Source organism: Lepidochelys kempii, chromosome 5, assembly GCF_965140285.1.
Source record: "Lepidochelys kempii isolate rLepKem1 chromosome 5, rLepKem1.hap1, whole genome shotgun sequence".
In the NCBI taxonomy this organism is placed as follows: domain Eukaryota; kingdom Metazoa; phylum Chordata; order Testudines; family Cheloniidae; genus Lepidochelys; species Lepidochelys kempii.
The window spans coordinates 74,818,761-74,840,712 of record NC_136384.1 but is presented as its reverse complement, the minus strand read 5'-3'; the positions used below and the strand labels follow the sequence as shown (position 1 = coordinate 74,840,712).

General features: G+C 40.5%; 2 long non-coding RNA genes across 14 annotated transcripts in view; one reads left to right on the top strand and one right to left on the bottom strand.

The window, feature by feature from the left end:
• Positions 1 to 21,952, top strand: part of LOC140911533 (uncharacterized) — a 402,004-nt gene that overhangs the window by 338,824 nt on the left and 41,228 nt on the right. The gene's annotated exons all lie outside the window — the stretch shown is intronic.
• On the bottom strand, positions 13,972 to 20,601 carry LOC140911532 (uncharacterized). The gene is made up of 3 exons (XR_012159018.2): positions 19,789 to 20,601; positions 18,173 to 18,273; positions 13,972 to 14,272 (listed from the first exon to the last, which is right to left on the bottom strand). It is a non-coding gene; the product is annotated as an uncharacterized LOC140911532 (long non-coding RNA).

The following is a 21,952-nucleotide window of genomic DNA, read 5'->3' as shown; positions in this document are numbered from 1 at the left end:
AATTTATTCAGTTCTCTTTTAAACACTGTTATAGTCCTAACCTTCACAACCTCCTCAGGCAAGATGTTCCACGGGTTGACTGTGCACTGAATGAAGAACTTCCTTTTATTTGTTTTAAACCTACTACCCATTAATTTAATTTGGTGGCCCCTAGTTCTTACATTATGGGAACAAGTAAATAACTTTTCCTTATTCACTTTCTCCACACCACTCATGATTTTATATACCTCTATCATATGTCCCCTTAGTCTCCTCTTTTCCAAGCTGAAAAGTCCTAGCCTCTTTCATCTCGCCTCATATGGGACCTGTTCCAAACCCCTAATCATTTTAGTTGCCCTTTTCTGAACCTTTTCTAATGCCAGTATATCTTTTTTGAGATAAGGCGACCACATCTGTACGCAGTATTCAAGATGTGGGCATACCATGGATTTATATAAGGGCAATAAGATATTCTCTGTCTTATTCTCTATCCCTTTTTTTAAAAATTCCTAACATCCCATTTGCTTTTTTGACTGCCGCTGGACACTGCATGGACGTCTTCAGAGAACTATCCACAATGACTCCAAGATCTTTCTCCTGATTAGTTGTAGCTAAATTAGCTCCCCATCGTATTGTATGTATAATTGGGGTTCTTTTTCCAATGTGCATTACTTTACATTTATCCACATTAAATTTCATTTGCCATTTTGTTGCCCAATCACTTAGTTTGGTAAGATCTTTTTGAAGTTCTTCACAGTCTGCTTTGGTCTTAACTATCTTGAGCAGTTTAGTATTGTCTGCAAACTTTGCAACCTCACTGTTTACCCCTTTCTCCAGAGCATTTATGAATAAGTTGAATAGGATTGGTCCTAGGACTGACCCCTGGGGACCACTAGTTACCGCTCTCCATTTTGAAAATTTACCATTTATTCCTACCCTTTGTTCCCTGTCTTTTAACCAGTTATCAATCCATGAAAGGATCTTCCCTCTTATCCCATGACAACTTAATTTACGTAAGAGCTTTTGGTGAGGGACCTTGTCAAAGGCTTTCTGGAAATCTAAGTACACTATGTACACTGGATCGCCCTTGTCCACATGTTCAGCTAAGAAATGAAATAGAAGTAGGCCAACTTGTACACATTTTCAATTAAAATGAAATGTTCAATATTCCTGAATCAAAACCTCAAGTTGCTGCCCATTTGTCCTCTTCTAAATTCTAGTTGAGGTAAAGAGGCATCTTCTTTGCCCTTCTCAACAAAACTTTCTAATGTCTGACACACACACACAGGTTGTTCTTAAAGCTTTTTAGAGAAAAATAATCACAAAAACAAGAATTAAACCTTTCTGAAAACATTGAAATGAAAATAAGATTTTCTTTTATTTTGTTTTCCAGTGCTGCTGAATTACTCTACAATTCTACATGGATTAACCTAGCAAAGGATAAGGCTTGACAATAAAAATTCACCACAAGAGGTCTATTATTCTAAGCCATCATCAATATTTTAACCAAGTGGCTTTTAAAATACGATTGCAAGCTTTTGCATGTTTTGCTGATCTTAATTTTTATAGACACATTGATTACTCACTGGAGTGGTTGTGGGGGGAAAAGGGGGAATTTTAACTCCCTGACAAGGAGCATGCCTGAAAAACTGGACAAGAAACAAGTAATTCCATACCTAGGAAGTTATTTGTGTACAGCTAGACAGTGCCATAAGTAGCAGCTGGGGAATTACAATCTGACAATCAGTCTGTAGGAAAATATTTTGTCTTCATTGCTTTTAGTTATTTAATTCATTTTCGAAGCTGAAAATAAAGAAATCAAAGATATTCAATGTATCTTTCCTCCAAGATTGAAACAATATTCAGATTTATTTTACTATCTTTGACTACTTTGTGGATTGGACATATGCTATCTAAAATAGATTAGGAAGATAGTTTTGTGTTCTCTGGAGATTGGGGTCTGTAATTCTCACTATTCTCAAAAAGAAAAGGAGTACTTGTGGCACCTTAGAGACTAACCAATTTATTTGAGCATAAGCTTTCGTGCGCTACAGCTCACTTCATCGGATGCATACTGTGGAAAGTGTAGAAATCTTTTTATACACACAAAGCATGAAACATATATCCCCCCACCCCACTCTCCTGCTGGTAATAGCTTATTACCAGCAGGAGAGTGGGGCAGGAGAGTGGGGTGGGGGGATGTATTTTTTCATGCTTTGTGTGTATAAAAAGATTTCTACACTTTCCACAGTATGCATCCGATGAAGTGAGCTGTAGCTCACGAAAGCTTATGCTCAAATAAATTGGTTAGTCTCTAAGGTGCTACAAGTACTCCTTTTCTTTTTGCGAATACAGACTAACACGGCTGTTACTCTGAAACCTCTCACTATTCTGCTATTCCATAGAGATATGAGTTGTAACTGGCTTGAAATGCCACATACATTTCTTCCTGATATTAAAGCAAATTGGCATATTATTCTCTTAAATTTCTTCACTACCTGCTTTTTTATATTGATTTTTAAAGTGCAGTTTTGCTCTGAAAAGGGACTTTTTTTAAGTCATTATGCAACACCTTCTCTTCTGAATTGAAATTCATACCTGCTTACTTAATTGACATTGTGATGGGGACCAGTGGGGGGGGGAGCTTTCCACTCCTGCATACAGCTTCAGAGAAAGAGGGAGGGGATGTTGCCATGGAGGTGGGGTTTTAATTTAGCATCCTCAGGTTCCAGGTCCTGTTGAATCTCAGGGTCCCTATTGGCTAACCTGGAGGGGCTTGCTGAGCCAGCTTTTCTGGGTAGAGATGAAGGATAAAGTGCTCCTCTTCCTCCTGGTCTTCTAGGGCTGCCTCCTCCCTGGTGTCTGCTGCTTCCATGCCCTGGCCCTTATTGTCATCCCATCAGATCATAAGGTTAGCAGGGTTGCATCAACTCACACTTAATACTAGGAACCCTGGCAAGCACCCTGCCTCACTTCTCAAAGAACGATCATGTTGGAGGACCCCTCCTGGAGTGATTGCTGGAGTCTTTTTTACCTTCCAGTACTAGCATCTCAGGTACTTTCCCCATACTCTGGCCCAGTGCCGGGAATGGATAATGTCCACCTGAGCCAGCTTATCCAAAATTTCCCACTACAAATGTAAGTTTATGGTGGGAGAATTCATGGATAACAGTGAATTTCACCACACATTGTACTGGTGAAAAGAGTACAGTGAATAACTGTTCAGAAGGGGTCATCAGAGCATGCTAGTACTAATAAGAACAGGGAGGACTGGAACCTTTTATAGATTTGGGTAAGTGTCAAGCAGGAAAGGGTCAGTGCATTGTGGGAACAAGGCTGGAGGACTACTGAACTTAGGAAACAGTATGCACCCCTTATTCCATCCATGCTACAAAATGGTACAAGTATGGAGCCATGCCACAGCCCAGAGCATGTTCATGGCTATACCCCTCAGAAATGCTAGAGTTCTTACCCAGTACATGCCTTGAAACTCATGCATATGTGGTTAAGATGTGGAAGGGGGCAGGGGTTCTGGCACAACCACATGCATGGACCCATGCCAAGTCACCACCATAGACCTAGCTTGAATTTCACCAGCTGTCCACAGGCCCAAGAAGCCAATGCAGTAGCTGGTTATAGGGTGAGGTAAGGAAGCCCAAGTCATGTTACCTTTTCAGGAAACAAGAGGTATTGGTGTATGTCAAGGTTCCTTCCCCACTCTGAACTCTAGGGTACAGATGTGGGGACCTGCATGAAAAAAACCCTAAGCTTATTTTTACCAGCTTAGGTTAAAACTTCCCCAAGGTACAAACTTCTACCTTTTGCCCCTGGACTTTATTGGTGCCACCACCAAGCGTCTAACAAATATATAACAGGGAAAGAGCTCTCTTGGAAACGTCTTTCCCCTCAAAATCCTCCCAAACCCAACACCCCCTTTCCTGGGGAAGGCTTGATAAAAATCCTCACCAATTTGCATATGTGAATACAGGCCCAAAACCCTTGGATCTTAAGAACAATGAAAAGGCAATCAGGTTCTTAAAAGAAGAATTTTAATTGAAGAAAAAGTAAAAGAATCACCTCTGTAAAATCAGGATAGTAAATACCTTACAGGGTAATCAGATTCAAAATATAGAGAATTCCTCTAGGCAAAACTTTAAGTTACAAAAAGACACAAAAATAGGAATATACATTCCATTCAGCACAGCTTATTTTATCAGCCATTTAAACATAACAGAATCTAACGCATATCTCGCTAGATTACGTACTAAGTTCTAAGACTCCATTCCTTTTCTGTTCCCGGCAAAAGCATCACACAAAGGAGAAACCTTTGTTTCCCCTCCCCCGCTCCAGCTTTGAAAGTATCTTGTCTTCTCATTGGTCATTTTGGTCAGGTGCCAGCGAGGTTATCCTAGCTTCTTAACCCTTTACAGGTGAAAGGGTTTTTCCTCTGGCCAGGAGGGATTTTAAAGGTGTTTACCCTTCCCTTTATATTTATGACAGTGTAGAAGATTCTATGTGGCCCATCAGAAAACTCTCTCTTATACTGGAGTGATCCTTTTGTTACTTTACTCATCATCATCATTTCAAATAAAATTTGATGGCTTGAGAGTTTCAATTTTTAAATCTAATTCTCACTACATACACTACCATTCCCAAGGAATAAGGTGTATCTCAAATGTATAGCATATAACCATAAAGCATATACAGTGAACATCCAGTACCATCAAGGGGTTTTTCAAACATCATAAAACAAAAGTTGGAGATGCTAGAGAGTGTTCATCCACAAAAATGGAATTACAGCCTTCATTTATGCATACTTGAGAGTAATTATTTAATACATGGAAACCCACTATTGGCCCTGAAATAACACAGAGCTATGGGTACTGCTTAAAGCTCCAGTCGAACCACAGAGTTATGAACACCTTGGGAACGGAGGTTGTTCGTAACTCTGAACAAACCATTATGGTTCTTCTTTCAAATGTTTACAACTGAACATTGACTTAATAAAACTTTGAAACTTTAGTATGCAGAACAAAAATGCTGCTTTCCCTTTTATTTTTAATAGGTTACATTTAACAGTATTGTGCTTTTTTTTTTTTGTCTCTGCTGCTGCTGTCTGATTGTGTACTTCCATTTCCAAATGAGGGTGTGGTTGACTGGTCAGTTTGTAACTGTTTTAAAACCATTGAAGGGCTGTGCCACCATGGGAAATGCCTAGCGGCTTTGTAACTCCTTAATTTTAAATAGAGATCGATATCCAGTTCTTCTTTGATTTATGCATTGTGGGAGGAATTCTGGCCCTGTTGAGTTTTGCCACTGAATTCCATGGGCCCAGCATTTCATCTTTTATATATATATTTGTGGTGATTCAGTTGTAAGCACTTTGATGCCATAATCAAAAAAGCATTGCTTCCATGTGAATTAGCTTATAAATGGGAGCATGCAACGTTACTTACAGCCAAATTTTCTACAGTATTTAGGTGCTTAGTGGAAGTGCCTAATTCCCCAGTCTTTTAAGCACCTAAACACCCCTGCAAAATCTTGCCCTTAGATTATAATCAGAAGCCCCAACTCCTATGGAGTAAAACCAAATAAACCAGAACAAATTTTGTTCTAATCTGCTTGCCAATAAAAATATCATCGGAACAATTTTTCCCAGGGTATTTTCTTTTGAGACCTTGTACCTTAATTCTATTTTTGAGAAGAAAACTTCTTTCTTAAACCAGAATGGACATTCTCACATTGTCCAAACTGCCTGAAAGCTGGCATACTCAATAAGAATCTAAAACCACAAAGATGCTTCCTTTGTCTCTTTTAAAGAGGGTTTCAATGTCCTGTGGCTTGTTCTTTTTTCTTTGAGCATCTATTCCCTCACCTGTTTGTTTTTTTTTAAGTGGAGATGGGTCATGGTCTGAACCACAGATCCCAGCATATGCAAACTTTGGGAGTACTAAAAGCAAAATTTGGATTCAGTTACAAGTTTTACAAATGAGCCTTATTATAATCTAAAACTCCAGATCTGAACATCCTCAAATAATAGGTATTCAAAATCAGAGTCTGGGTCTGAAATTGTGGCTTGGCCTTCTTTCTCAAATTTAATCATAAGCTATAATTGTTTGAAGGACTTTTTTTTTTTGGGTGTGTATGTATGCACTTTATAGTGCATCATCAGTCTCCAACAAGACTCCATCACCATCTCCATCACCAGACTCCAACAAGATATTTTCAAGAGCTCTGGAAGCCTTTTGTAACAAAACATAAAACTTGTCTGGTTTGGAATTTCATTAATAAATCCTACCTTGTACCCATTGGCTTATAGTTTTGTCCAGGTTCAAACATTTCATAATCTAGATCAATGTGCAGGCAAATCTGGCCCTAATTTGGATATTAGGTAGAGATTCGCACAAGCCCAATTTAAAGAATTCTGGGGCTCTATGCACTATGGAGACTGCCCCATACCAGCCCCACATGCATCCCAGAAGCCCTGACATACATCTCTCCCCTCTCACTTCATAACCCACTAACAACTTGTTCCCAGTTCCTTACCCACTACCACCTTCGTGGATACTCACCTTGCTCAGCGATCCACACCCATCCAAGGTTAGGGGGGCTCCTTTCAGTCCCAGACTTCCCACATTCACACTGCCCCACACCATTCAGGTTTGACCCTGTTGCTCCTCTGTCATGACAGAGAGTGGGTCAGGCTGAATTTGAGTGCATGTCATTATGATCTATTGCAACAACTACATAGTGGTTAGTCTGGGCTTGGGTTTGAACACACAACTTGTATTTATGCATGTAAATCAAGTAGCTAGATCTACATTTGCACAGCCTGGGTTTTCAGTTCACATACAGGTGAGCTTGCACAAAATGGGTGTTAGGGGGCTTATTCCTTCACCCACTTACTTCCCTGGTCCTTCTCGCAAGAACAGAGAGTAACAATACCTGAAGTCCAAAGGTGCAATTCGATGTTTATTGGGGTGAACTTCCAGCAAGCATGATTCTAGTTTCCTTCCTTAGTGTCCCCCTTCCCAGCTCTGACACCACAGAGCCTTACACCTGTGTCCTTGTTCGCATTCCTGCCCTTAGCCAAACATGATTCCAATTTCCCCACCCCCATTCCCTGTTCCCATTTTCCCTCCCCACACCCACCCACTCACTTCCTGATTGACTGCAGACTGTATAGTAAAACTTGAGTTCTGCTTAGCTATACCTTAACCAATCATTTTCCTGAAATTTAACTAACCAATCCTAACATATTGTAACATGATTATGTAACCAATTATATCCCACCACCTTAATTAGTTTACACCCAGCAAAATTAATTATACAGCAGACAGAGGCAATCACAGAACCAGACAGAGATTATACAGACAAACAATAGCAAAGTGGGAACTATAATGACAAAACAATACAGAAGTGAGGATTTCACATCCCAGCTATTGATAAGTGAGTTCTTGCCAGAGAGGATGCTATCAAACGAAGTTTACTTTTACATCTTCTAGGCACTTCCCTTTCTCTGGAGGTGACAGGCATTATCAGGACAGGATTGTATTCCTAACAGCGCAATAGCACTTTCTTTATATGTGACTAGTTTGGAATGTGAGGATGTGACCGGTCGCTTCCCAGTTTATGGCTGCCTCTGTTGCTTAGCCAAAGGCCCTAGCCTAAGAACAGGTCCTCAGACTGTCACAGTGAGAGAAGGACCTTACACTGGCAGACAGTGATTTTGATTCTTTCTTTTATACCTCTAACTAGCCAAGTGATGCACCTAAATTCTTAAAGTACAGGCCTTTGCAGACAGGCCTGAATATCTATATCCTAACAATGGGCAATTGTCCATAAAAAATTTGCCCTTCAATTTCAACATACATTGGAGTCTTCCTCTGTCAACAGCCTGCTCTGAGAATAACAAATAAAATGGGTTATGGTCTAACACATCGTATATGATTTTTAAAAAAACCCAAACCAATCACCTATTTTAAATAAAACATTTCTCGGAGCTATTCTACCATTTCACTGTATGACGATTCAAATGGCTTAAGCCTGAGATTTAGTGGTTGAGCTTTTTCTTATAAGAAAAAGAATAGATAAAATACATAAAGTTGTGCATTTTTTTAAAAATAATAATGAAGTAAAACATTTACCATCCTTCTAGCTGGTTATCCATCCATACAGCACTTCAAGGTCCTCACTGGAGTCTAGGCTTATGTAGGCGCTTTAATATTGACTAAAAATACTTAAAATGTTTGTCACTCTTAAGTACTTTACCAAGAAAAGTTAACAAATGTTTGAAGACTCATCTGAGATTTTCATTTAAAACAAACTCATTCTTTAAGCACATCTTAGTTGACCTTTCATCTCTATTTTGGGTCACAGGGTGCCAATAAGGTACAATCTGTAGTAGTGGACAATGTAGAGCTGCATTGACACACTGGGAACTTTTGGAAGCATTGTTCCTCAGGGAGGCATGATGCTTCTTGGAATGCCTAGAAAGTGTAACTGAAGCCCTACCTTCTTAGGAGACCAACTTGTTCTGTTGCCAGGTGTGGAGTGGGGTGAAGACAGGGGCTTCCCTTTGTTAGACTTCAACAAATTTTGTGCTTAGGGGACCACCTGCTTGTGGCAATTATAGCTACCCCCTGCATAGGGGGGCTCATTGGTGGAAGGATTATTAAGCAACAGCTGGACACCATGCATATGTCTACACTAAAATTAAAAACCTGTGGCCAGCCTGGATCAGCTGACTCTGGCTTTCAGGATATGGGCAAAGGAGCTGTTTAATTGCAGTGTAGACATTTGGGCTTGGGCTAGAGCCCAAGCTCTGGGACCCTGTGAAGGAGGAGGGTCCTAAGGCTTGGACTTCAGCCTGAGCCTGGATGTCCACAAAACAATTAAACAGCCCCTTGGCATGAGCCAGCCTCAGCTGTCACAGGCCAGCTGTGGGTGTCTGATTGCAGTGAAGACTTATCCCATGGGACCACATAAATTTAATTAAACTTGTTTTAATCAAAGCTTCTAGTGTGTGTGAATTTTCTTTTCCCCCAACTGTTCTGATACAAATAATTCTGTCTACCCACTTTGGAATTTTACCTCATACTGTCATAATACAGTCATTTATTGCTACTTCAGGTGAGTGACATTTAATCAGATTTTGCTGAATTTACATAGCAGTTGAATATATACCATAGTAGGTAGAATTTATACTAGCTTTTATATCAAGAATGGGATGCTGAAGTAAAAGAGCTTGCTTTCTGTCTTATGGCAAGTTTTCTCATGGCCCTTCATTGAGGGGTTAAAAAGAAAGTAAATCCTTATGTTGCACATATTATAATGCTCACTCTATCATCCCTGTCAGAAACATCACAGATTACTAGAGCTAAGTGAAAAATGAAATCCCAGTCCTGCAGGATATTCAATATTTTTGAGATTTGTTTTCTTTTCCCAATGTGGCATGGAAAGTCTAAAAAAAAAATTGAGAACAAAAAAATTGGAAATGAAGAAACATTTCATTTGAGATTGGCTTGAGATTACTCAGCATCCACTTAAGTCATTACAATGCCTTATGGAAGTTGCAGTTCAGATATCTCATGCACCCACTATAGATCAAACTACTTGGCCAGACTATGTCTTCCATGATAAACCACAGTTTCTCCCTCTGGATGAATTTCTTTGGTGCGTCCTGGGAGATGTAGTCCAGTTGGGCATAGTAAGGGTATGAGGTACACAAACCACCATTCCCCTGAGGGGCTGTAGCTGCTCAGTCAGATTCCCAGATTAGTTTGAACTGATCTCAACTGAAATATTTTGATTTGGGTCAACTTGGCTTGAAACAAAAGGTTTAGTTTCAATTTTCCCTGTAGCAAATTGAAAGAATTACACAAAACCAACATTTTCCTCCAGAAAATTTCAGTAAGCCACATTTTCTGTAGAGAAAAATATTAATGTAAAATTCCCAACCAGTTCTACTGATGGACAAATAAAGTTAATGGATAAAGCAATGGACATTGGTTAGAGTCATCCACAGCCCAGTTTTGTAACCCTTACTCTTGTTCATTGGCTTTCACACAAATAGTGTTATTTATCTTACTGGCTTACTGATGTGAATAAAAAGTAGTACTCAACACAAGTGTTGCAGAATCAGGTCCTCACTGAGTGTGTTACATTGCTATTATAGTCCACAGTACAATGGTTTGACTGATTATCGAAGCAGTAACTAGACATTCCAGCTGGTTTTGAATGCTATCAGCTGTATGCATTTGCAGAAAATGTTTTACCTGGAACACAGCCATTTTTTCCTAAGTGTGTGTGGCAGGTGTCTTTCTTTACTTGTGGTAGTGGTCACTGTAGTGGAGGTGACAGAAATGCTGATGCCAGGCTAACAATCAGTGTTAAAAATAACACCCTTTCCCTATTTCTAGGCTCAAAGCTAAATCAGCGTGCTGTAGAAAGGTATGAATTGTTTGGCTGCTTGTCCATATGTTACCATAACATTAACTACTCTTTCAGCTTCACTAATTTGATGAAAAAAGAAAAGGAGTACTTGTGGCACCTTAGAGACTAACCAATTTATTTGAGCATAAGCTTTCATGAGCTACAGCTCACTTCATCGGATGCATACTGTGGAAAGTGTAGAAGATCTTTTTATATACACACAAAGCATGAAAAAATACCTCCTCCCACCCCACTCTCCTGCTGGTAATAGCTTATCTAAAGTGATCACTCTCCTTACAATGTGTATGATAATCAAGGTGGGCCATTTCTAGCACAAATCCAGGGTTTAACAAGAACGTCTGGGGGGGGGTAGGAAAAAACAAGGGGAAATAGGTTACCTTGCATAATGACTTAGCCACTCCCAGTCTCTATTCAAGCCTAAGTTAATTGTATCCAATTTGCAAATGAATTCCAATTCAACAGTTTCTCGCTGGAGTCTGGCTTTGAAGTTTTTTTGTTGTAATATAGCAACTTTCATGTCTGTAATCGCGTGACCAGAGAGATTGAGGTTTTCTCTGACTGGTTTATTTCCATAAAAAACCCAACAATTATTTAAGTGTCAACATTTGCCAATCATTGCCAAAGAAGTCCTACATATATGTAATTCTAAATGTAAGGAAATGTATGGTAATCTCATATACAGTGGTGTCACACTCTGAGGTGCTATCCATATTAGTGAGGGGTTGTCATGACTTGTCCTGTAATCCTGAGTGTCTGAAAATGTTTTGCTTTGCCAGCCAGTATACAAGCATGCACTAAGTGTGTTAAGAAGGTCTGACTCAGCAACTCTCATTCCAGCATCCAGTCTACAACACAACAACCAATCTCTGTCACCCAGTTACCTTATGCAGAGGTGATCCCCACACACTCGCAGTCTTGAGTTTTCCTAAAATGGTGTGCTGGGAAATATCTATCCCTTTCCAGGACCATTTAGTGGCATTATAAGGTTTCTAAAGAGACAAAATGCATAGCTACCATAGCAATCACTTTAAGTCAAACACAGCACTGGCATGGGTTAGATTAAAAGTAAAACAAGTTTATTAACAGAATAATATAGGATTTTAAGTAAGTTCAACTATAAAGGGTAGATTTAGAAATGGTTATAAGCCTTTGTTCAAGGCAGTTTCCTTAACAATCTATCTTCCAGCAATATGGCTGACTAAAAGGTCCAAAATGCTTGGTTGCTTTGTCATCTTAGATTCCTTGCCCCTCTCTTTTTATAGTCCAATGAACATTGGAAATGGATTCTTCTGAAGATTACCCCCCACCACATGCACAATTTCATTCAAGCTGTGAGGAAGGTAACATGGAGTATGCTCATGAAGGAAATTTTCATGGTGGTTTCTTCCCCTGCTGGTATTTGCTAAAATGCAAAATGATCTGTTTCCTAAAATCTCTTCCCCCTGGCATGTTGCTGAGTGGTTATTTCCTCCTGTTGTGGGTATGCTGTTCCTGTTTACCTTCTATGTAAATTGCATTACCATTGTCTTTCAATGTACCTGCGAAATACCTTTTAAGGTGGCAGAACCACATTCCTTTTCTAGGGTGGGGAACTTTAGTCCTGCCTGGCAGACAAGCCTTAAGAACATAATTCCCAATATGTTTGTAATTTTGATCTTTTCCTCTGTATATACACCAGGCAATAATATTAATGAGCAATATGATATTAGCTTTCTATTGATATCTTATATGACACACTTTTGATACAAGTTATGTGATTAATGAAGTGGAGTACACTGATCAGGTCAGGCCAGCTGAAACTTGCTGCCCACCCACTTCCCAATACCCAATAGAACCAGTGAGCCCCGGCCCTCTTGTATTGGTCACCATTAAAAACTTGCCACTTGCCAAATAATGCCTGAGATGATTATTGGAGATGGTCAAAAAAGAAATATTTTTTGCAACAAAAATTTAGCCAACATACTCTCCCAATTTTCATTGAAAAGGTCAAAAATCATTAGTCTGTTTTTGTCCAAATCTATTTATTATTTTTATTGCAACTGCACCCGTGGGTTCCAGCCAAGCCTGAGACCCATTGACACTATGTGCTCTATAAACTCTTACTTAGAGTATGTCCTGCCCCACCCCAATCAATGGGAGTGAGGTGCCTAAGTACTTTTGAAATCCCACTGGGAATCTGTCTGCATCTTTAGTATATAACTGCTGGGAACTGAAGCCAGATCTCTTGAATCTTTACAACGGCCTTAACCAACAGATTGGCCTTCCTCTCTTAGACCCTCCTTCCTTTCTAGCTAAATAGCCTGATCTCAGTGTTTGCAGTAGTTTGGGTATTCCCTATTTAAAAAATAATATATTCCCCTCTGTAGGAGGAAACATGTTTAAATCAAGTCTGGCCATTTTTAAGGGTGACCAGTTCAGTACTGTGTGAATGCTGTTGGTAAATGCTGATTCTTTAAAATTAAACACACACTATTCTTCCTTTCAACTGTTATGTCTTAATTTTAAAGCATCCAATAGTGTGCTAGCTATATTCCAGAATGAGGAAAAAGGCAAAGTCCCTTCCTTGAAGAGGTTAAAATCTAATAGCTAGATTGTGACTTTAGACCCAGTCCTGAGCAGGTATGTGATGGGGTGTGCACTCCATACTGGCCCTGTAAGAGCTGAGTTGGACCAGGTAGGCCTGGTCAGCTAATTTGTCTGCAATGGGTGGGGGAGCTTTAGGCTGGAGGCAGCTAATTAGAGATAAACTCACCTGTGAGAGACAGGCAGGCCTCCTATAAAAGACAGGAAAATGGAAACGGAAGGGGGTAGCAGGGAGAAGGCTGTAGTTACTTCTTGGGAGAAGGGAGGTGTATTTGAGGGGCTAAAGAGACAATTTGCCTAAAGTTACTCTCTGGGAGGAGGCAGTGAAGAGACTGGCAAACCCAGAGGAGTAAGGAAGGCTAGTAGGCATGGAACTGGCTCAGAGAAAGGCAGCAAGGTGCAGGGAATGGATCTTAGATGCTGTGTAAAGGGTTCCTGAGCCAGAATCCAGAGTAGAGGGTGGGCATATGTTCCCCTGCCAGCTACTGTGGAAATGGCGACATGAAGCAGGAGGCTGCTGGAGAGCAGGAATCTTGATCCACTCCACCGAGAAGGGGTGTACCCGGATTCCCGGGGGAACCAACTGAGGTCACTCAATTAGGGTGAACTGCAAAGAATGGGGCAGACAATCCCCAAAGCTGGTGGATATTCCAATACTTAGATTTACCAAGCCAGCACAAAACAGCTTCTATAATACCTTACTGGTTACCCAGAAGCCAACCACACAGTTCCCTTAAAGCAACCCAGCCTTAGGCCTCCACCCAGACACTGAAGTCAAGTATGATGAGGATTACTGAAAATCTTATTCATCATATACGAATGTTCTACCAACCCCAAAGGATCAGACACATTACCTCTCAGGTTAATGAATATTCCAGATCTTACCCAAATACACACTTACAGCCAATTCTTATTAACTAAACTAACATTTATTTTAAAAAAAAAGGAGAGAGAGAGAGAGAGAGAGAGAGAGAGTATTGGTTAAAAGATAAGTATACATACAGACATGAGTACAGTTTGAGATCAGATTCATAGTGGAGATGGTGTGCTTTGTAGTTCCAAAGAGTTCTTTCAGATTTAGTCCATGGGTTATAGTCCAATGTTCATATTCAGAATATTCCATTTTAGGACTAGAGATCTCAATCTTGGGCTTAAGCTTTCCCTGCATGAAGCATCAAGCAGATCTGAGATAAAAAGGATCAAGACCCCAGACATTCTTATGCACTTCCAGGTCTTCCTTGACAGCTCAGAGTCCCTAGGCGAACAATAGGCAATCGTGGATACTTTGAAATGGACCTATTTCCTAAACATTACTGGTAATAAGCTACATGTATTAACATAAGGCAGTTGCCCATTTTCCCACCATTTGCAGATGATTTGCTATACATTTCAAAGAGAGATGAATACAGTGATGTTACTATGTTTACAGTTCATCTAAATGTTAGTATGTCCTTTTGATCTCTGAATCAATTGTTATAGTGACAGACAGGAACTGTCTGTATACATGGCTAACATCCTACAAGATATAAGTACACACATACAATTAGTGTCACCTCCAATTTTCTAACAATACAGGTTTGCATTTCAAAGTTCTATCCTATCTAGCATGGAATGGCTCTACCTTTCATATATGTTTTTTAACATGTCTCTAATGGTTGACTTCGGGCCATTTATCCTGAAAGCTGCTTAACCTTTTCTGGCCACGTGTCACACTTGATATAAGATTTGTTGCAATTATATAACATTGGTAGCAACCATGATTTTGCACGGTCATATTTTAATCAGATAATGTCACAAGGGGAAACCACAATAGTGACATGGCTGGATGGCTGAGTCACAGAGAATAGCTGCTGTTCCTGAGAGCAAGAAAGGGGCTTCAGAGCAGAAACTGATGGGGTGTAACTGCTAAAACTGCTCCAGCAATACTTAGAGCATCCTATCATAAGGTATAACTTCCATAAGTAGCCCCAGGAGGCTTTGTAACTTGGAGACACCCTCTGTAAATCACAATTCCTCCCCTGCTTTCTTCTCTCTGTGATGGGGGTGGTAATTTGTTATTGTCCTATTCCAACCGTAAATTAGCATATGTGCACGGACACTCCTGCCCTTCTGCCAGCTCAGTATATTTGACCGCTAGCTGACAGTGGCAGGGCTCTGGAAAGGGCCATACCACACAGATAACAATACCCTCTGTCTCAGAAGAGGGGAGAAACCAAAGAGAATGCTAGGTAAACTGTTTGCAGAGCAAACTAAAAAACAGAGGGTTGGCAGTGAGGTCAGAGGCATGACAGGAGTGGGCCTGTGCTGAGAATCCCAGACAATATTTATCACTCCAAAAAGATTCAAGGGAGTCAGTGGATGCTGCCCAATGGAGGTCTGCCCAGATGTGTGAACAGTCTCACAGATACAGAGCCTCCTAATCAAGCTGTTGGCAACCCCTCAGAAGTACTGCCCTGGGAGAATGGGCAGTGAATCCAAAGCTCCACTGCTATTCTCCACCGTTCCCCCCACTCTCTGCTCATGTGCTCTGAGTTAACAGGAAGCAGAACTATAATAACCAAACCCAAAGTCCAGGTAGCCTAGGAAGGAGCATCAGAGGAGTTCTTAATTACCTTATCTCCCTTGAGCAGCCACATAGCCCAAGGCACAACCTTGCCTCACTGTTAGAAATTATGCAACAAAATAAAGAAGTCCAAAGCAGACTGCAAAGAGTTACCAAGAGATCTCACAAAACTGTGTGAATGGGCAACAAAATGGCAGATGAAATTCAATGTTAAGTGCATACAAATGCATATTGGGAAACACAGTCCCAACTATACATACCAAATGATGGGATCTAAATTAGCTGTTACCACTCAAGAAAGGTCTTCGAGTCATTGTGGATAGTTCTCTGAAAACTATCCGCAATGTGGTTCCACTCAGTGTGTCCAGCAATCAAAAAAAGCAAGCAATGTTAGTAACTAAGGGAGAGATAAGAGAAAGTATCATAATGCCACTATATAAATCCATAGTATGCCTTCATCTTGAATATTGTCTGCTGTTCTGGTTGCCCCATCTCAAAAAAGATATACTAGAATTGGACAACATACAGAGAAAGGCAACAAAAGTGATTAAGGGTATACAACAGCTTCCACATGAGGAGAGATTTTAAAAGGCTGAGAATATTCAACTTGGAAAGGAGATGACTAAAGGAGGGTATGATAGAGATCTATAAAATCATGAATGGTGTGGAAAAAGTGAATAAGGAAGTATTATTTATACCTTTCATGTAAAACAAGAACCAGGGGTCATGCAATGAAATTAATAGGCCCAACCTATTAACTGAAACAACTAAAAGGAAGTACTTCTTCACACAACACACAGTCAACCTGTGGAACTTGTTTCTAGGGGATGTTGTGAAGGCCAAAACTATAATTGGATTCAAAACAGAATTAGACAAGTTCATGAAGGAAAGGCCCATCAATAGCTATTAGCCAAGATGGTTAGGGATGTAACCCCATACTTTGAGTGGCCCTAAGCCTCTGACTGCCAGATGCTGGGACTGGATGACAAGGGATGGGTCACTTGATAATTGCCCTGTTCTGTTCATGCCCTTTGAAGCATCTGGCATGGGCCACTGTTGGGAGACAGGGTACTGGGCTAGATGGACCATTGGTCTGACGTACGATGGCCGGTTTTATGGTCTTATTCAAATGTTTTTGAAAACTTATGGGCATCACTTGAATAAAAGAAAACAAGCAGAATTTAGCTTACAGTGTAACATTTGGCTTTCAATCCAGTGAAGTGCTCCCTCCTGCTGTCTGTGACTGTAATGAGCAAGAATGGCTGGAAGATTATAATTAACAAGAGGGATGGAGCTCCTACTGTATATAATGGAAATAGGATTTTAATCAAATAATTAAAAAACAGGTCCAGCAGCTATTCAATGTATTTACCTTTACCTCTAATTAGGTTGTTTTCCTACACTGAGTTTTTGAGAAACCAGTATAGTGTGCTTTTATGGATTTATTAAAAGAATAAACAAACAAATATAAAGCAAAGCAAAAATGACACTAATTTACTTCTAATTTCCCTAAACTAATCAAATATAACACAATTCAATGATCAGATTAACAGCACATTTGAAATTGAATCAGTAGATCAAAGGTTCAATGTATCTGGCTCACCAGTTACTACAATGAGTAGTTAAATCAATGTATAAGGTTAATACAAGAATTACTTTAATACTTTATAGGAAAGTTAAGGAAGAACATATTTCTTCTAATCTAATTTAGATTAAGAGTCTGCAGTTGACTCTTGCCTTTGTTTTAAGGAAGTACAACACTTAGAATGACTTCTTAATAGTTTAAAGCTTCGCAATTTGTTCCACCTTACAATTTCTGTTAGACTCTGTTTACTTAGCTTATTCTCCTTCCCAAATTAATTCAATGTCTGCATCATTCTGAAACTCTTACAAAGATGCAGAAGTCAGGCTGTTATAGCAGCTTTGGAATAACACACTATTAACCCAAATTAATCTCTTACTAATTAGATAACTGATTTGTGGTGGAGGCGGGGTTAGTGTCTAGCTGGAGGAATGGTGAGTGACACATAAAAATACATTTCTAATGGAACGGTGAATTCAGAATGCTCTGAATACAATGCAAAAGCACACTCATGTTTTCTTGGAGTCTCTAACTCTTGTGATTCGTCTTAGCTGCAAATTAGTCCTGATGTTGCAAATATCATCATCTTGCTTCACATGCAGAAGGTGGTTCGTCTCTTCTCTCTCTTAGTTGTGGGCTTCAGAGTTAGGGTCTTTCATTTTTCCTCTGGATGGCCAGTCCAGAGGAAAAATGAAAGAGAGCAAGATAGAACTTCAGGTGGTAATGCGGGGGGGCCCACTCACACCAACTTTCCTTCCATATGGTTAGACTCTTTTGTAGGGTTCAGTTTCCCCTGGGTCTGCCTCAGAGACCACCTTGTCCAGTTATAGATTCCAGAGTGCTGGCTCATCATGGACCAATAATTTGGTATCTCAATCTGAGATGGACATTTTCTTGCAAGATATCCTGCCTACAAAGAGCAGGTTAGAAAGTGTTGGCAACAGACATCAGGCTAATGGAATAACGCTCATTCTCATAGTGCTAAATATAATTAATGGCTCATCGATTACCCTTTCACACACTTCCACTCCTTCCTTATAACAAGTGAAAAGAGAGTCAGGGAGGGACCAAGCCCATGGTGAGTGCATGGCTTACTTCTGTGCCTTTTCACCTAAAATCAAGATAAAGACATGGAATGTGTCATTGCATCAAGGTGGAAGGTGTCGATATTCCATTTGTCCCACTGCCCCTTGTGTAGTATAGTGCCCTGCACCTTCTTTCGTACGGGCATACCACACCTATTCCAATTAGTGTTCCAGACTTTCCATTATATTAGGCCCAAGAAGGTTGGGTCTGGGTTGTCTCATACACTGTGGGGTGGGGAGAGCTTACTACATTACTTATAGGTTATAATTAGTCGCTGTTTTCAAGGGGGTTGTGTCCCCCTTGATCGTTTCCATATGCAACGTAACACACAAATACAGTTAAGAATACACCAGCTGCTATAATAAGTCATAGCAACACCAAGAGTTCTGACCACTGCAGTATGGTCCAACATCCAAACCACCACCAAAACACTGCCTCTCCTCCTTCAACAGGGTCACAATCTTAATGTGTCCAGTTGCTGGCAGTTGCAACAAGCTGCCCCTACAGATTTTGCATGCTTTTTTCCATATCATAATTTAATTGAATGTCCACAGAGAAATGGGTTATTGTCCAAACCAACTTAACCACTTGGTATGGAATCAGGCAGTATGCACTGGTTTGATTATTTAAAGCAATAAGATTCACAGATCCATTTGTGTACCAAAGTTCAGATAGCCACGTTTAGATTTGTGTAGTTTGGTTATGGGCTGGTGTAATTGTGCCCCCTAGTAATATGTACATTCCCAGCAAAACACCTCATACACTGTACACCCAATTGTGCACCCCTTGCCATAGGCCATTGATCCTGCTCCTCCATAGCCATAGGAGAGGGGCACATCCAAACATCTTCTCTTGATTTACACCATTTTACACACCCTTCCATTGATTCCCAGTGAGCTCCTCCGCTTCTCATTATTCCCATAGGGCTTGTGGGGAACACCTTAGTTGCCGTTCCATTTCCACATACCATGGTAGCTATTACACAGGTGCTAGCCTCCTAGTTGAGCATTTTGCATTCCCATACACATCTCCCCTGCTAGGTCAGCCTTTTGAAGCCACCCCACCCACATCATGAGGTTTTCTGTTAATTAAAACACAACAATGCTAGCAACAAGACAAACACCACAGACAAACAACACAAAACATAGATCCATGCTATTATAGGTTATTCTTCCGCTGCGCCAGCTTGCTTGTAGAGTGTCTGAAAAACAAAAGAAACAATTTCCACCCCCCCTGGTGGGGACACATTATCGCTTAATAATAATAATACCACTTCCTTTTACAAATCTCCTGGCTAATTGCAGGAAAACTAGAAGAATTACCTCCAGGCTAGTGAATTACCCCATTCACTGGTCATTTATGAAATTCATGCGGTGGTGTACCTCAGTTTCCCCTCTTGTACAACAGACCAGGTTTGCAATAGTTTCTCTGCTGTACCAAGCTTTAAGTTTATTCTCAGGTAATAGCTGAGAGACAGCTAGTAGTTGGTTTGCTGATCAGATGTATTTATTATTTGCAGGTCCTTTGTGCTGCTACTTACGGGCAGTTCTTCCCTTTCCCCATCAGCTAGGTAACTGCATCCACACAGAGGCTTTCTAGCTTGCTTTTGGATCCAAAGCCATGAGCAGCTCAGAGACTGTCTTAAAAGGGAAACATTTTACTTCTACCAGAGTTCTGATTACTTTCCACTTTCATCTCCTGCTCCAAAACACACAGAGATCTGAAAAAGAAAGCACAACCTATTGTGGCTCCTTTTGGGGCCCTAATAGGATTTTAATTAAGTACCATGTTTTGTTTGTATTTATTTTACCCCTTCTCTAATATACACTGCACACGTCCTGGGAAAATGCACATTCCTTCCATAGTTTAACCTCCATAACATTATATTAGTCATATTAATTTTACACAAGGTGTAACTGCCTCCCCCATGCCCACAGAGTTTTCATGCACCCCCACCAAAGCGACAGTTCAATCCCCCACAAGACTCAGTGTTTCCATCGTTGCTTCCCTTTTCCTTTTCTTTTTCCTGTGCACAGACACAAAATTCTCTTTTGCCTAACATCCCTTGCACTGCGATTACTCTTTTTTACACAACTGTATCCTGATTACACTCCCATCTTGTACAATTAGAGACAGCCATGGGCAGCCAAGTTAAGTTCCAATAGAAACCCCTTACATTCCTTTAGTGATTTTGATTACATTACCCAATAGTCAAATAATTTTGATCAGATTATCTCTCCGCCTGCCGCCTGCAGCAATCCCTTATAGACCATTTCTGTGGGAAAAGGGGCCCATTTTCCCTCAGAATAGCTGTAAAGGCTTCTGGGGACAGAAGCATAGTGGTGGTAAAAAGAAAAGGAGTACTTGTGGCACCTTAGAGACTAACCAATTTATTAGAGCATAAGCTTTCGTGAGCTACAGCTCACTTCCTCAGATGCATATCGTGGAAACTGCAGCAGGCTTTATATATACACAGAGAATATGAAACAATACCTTGCCTACAGACAGCCCCGCAACCTGAAGCAAATACTCACCAACAACCACATACCACACAACAGAACCACTAACCCAGGAACTTATCCTTGCAACAAAGCCCGTTGCCAATTGTGCCCACATATCTATTCAGGGGACACCATCACAGGGCCTAATAACATCAGCCACACTATCAGAGGCTCGTTCACCTGCACATCCACCAATGTGATATATGCCATCATATGCCAGCAATGCCCCTCTGCCATGTACATTGGTCAAACTGGACAGTCTCTACGTAAAAGAATAAATGGACACAAATCAGATGTCAAGAATTATAACATTCATAAACCAGTCGGAGAACACTTCAATCTCTCTGGTCACGCAATCACAGACATGAAGGTCGCTATCTTAAAACAAAAAAACTTCAAATCCAGACTCCAGCGAGAAACTGCTGAATTGGAATTCATTTGCAAATTGGATACTATTAATTTAGGCTTAAATAGAGACTGGGAGTGGCTAAGTCATTATGCAAGGTAGCCTGTTTCCTCTTGTTTTTTCCTACCCCCCCCCCCAGATGTTCTGGTTTAACTTGGATTTAAACTTGAAGAGTGGTCAGTTTGGATGAGCTATTACCAGCAGGAGAGTGAGTTTGTGTGTGTATGGGGGTGGGAGGGATGTGAGAAAACCTGGATTTGTGCAGGAAATAGCCCAACTTGATTGTCATGCACATTGTGTAAAGAGTTGTCACTTTGGATGGGCTATCACCAGCAGGAGAGTGAATTTGTGGGGGGGGGTGGAGGGTGAGAAAACCTGGATTTGTGCTGGAAATGGCCCACCTGATGATCACTTTAGATAAGCTATTACCAGCAGGACAGTGGGGTGGGAGTAGGTATTGTTTCATATTCTCTGTGTATATATAAAGCCTGCTGCAGTTTCCACGATATGCATCTGAGGAAGTGAGCTGTAGCTCACGAAAGCTTATGCTCTAATAAATTGGTTAGTCTCTAAGGTGCCACAAGTACTCCTTTTCTTTTTGCGAATACAGACTAACGCGGCTTTTACTCTGAAACCTGTCATAGTGGTGGTAGTAGCCACTCTACCTGACCCCCTTGGATAATTTAATGTGACTGCACAGAGTTGCACATACAGTTACATTTATATAACTGGGTTTTCTCATTAAACAAAAACTCCCTTCTTGTCACACCACAACTGTTACCTTTTAACATTTCCAC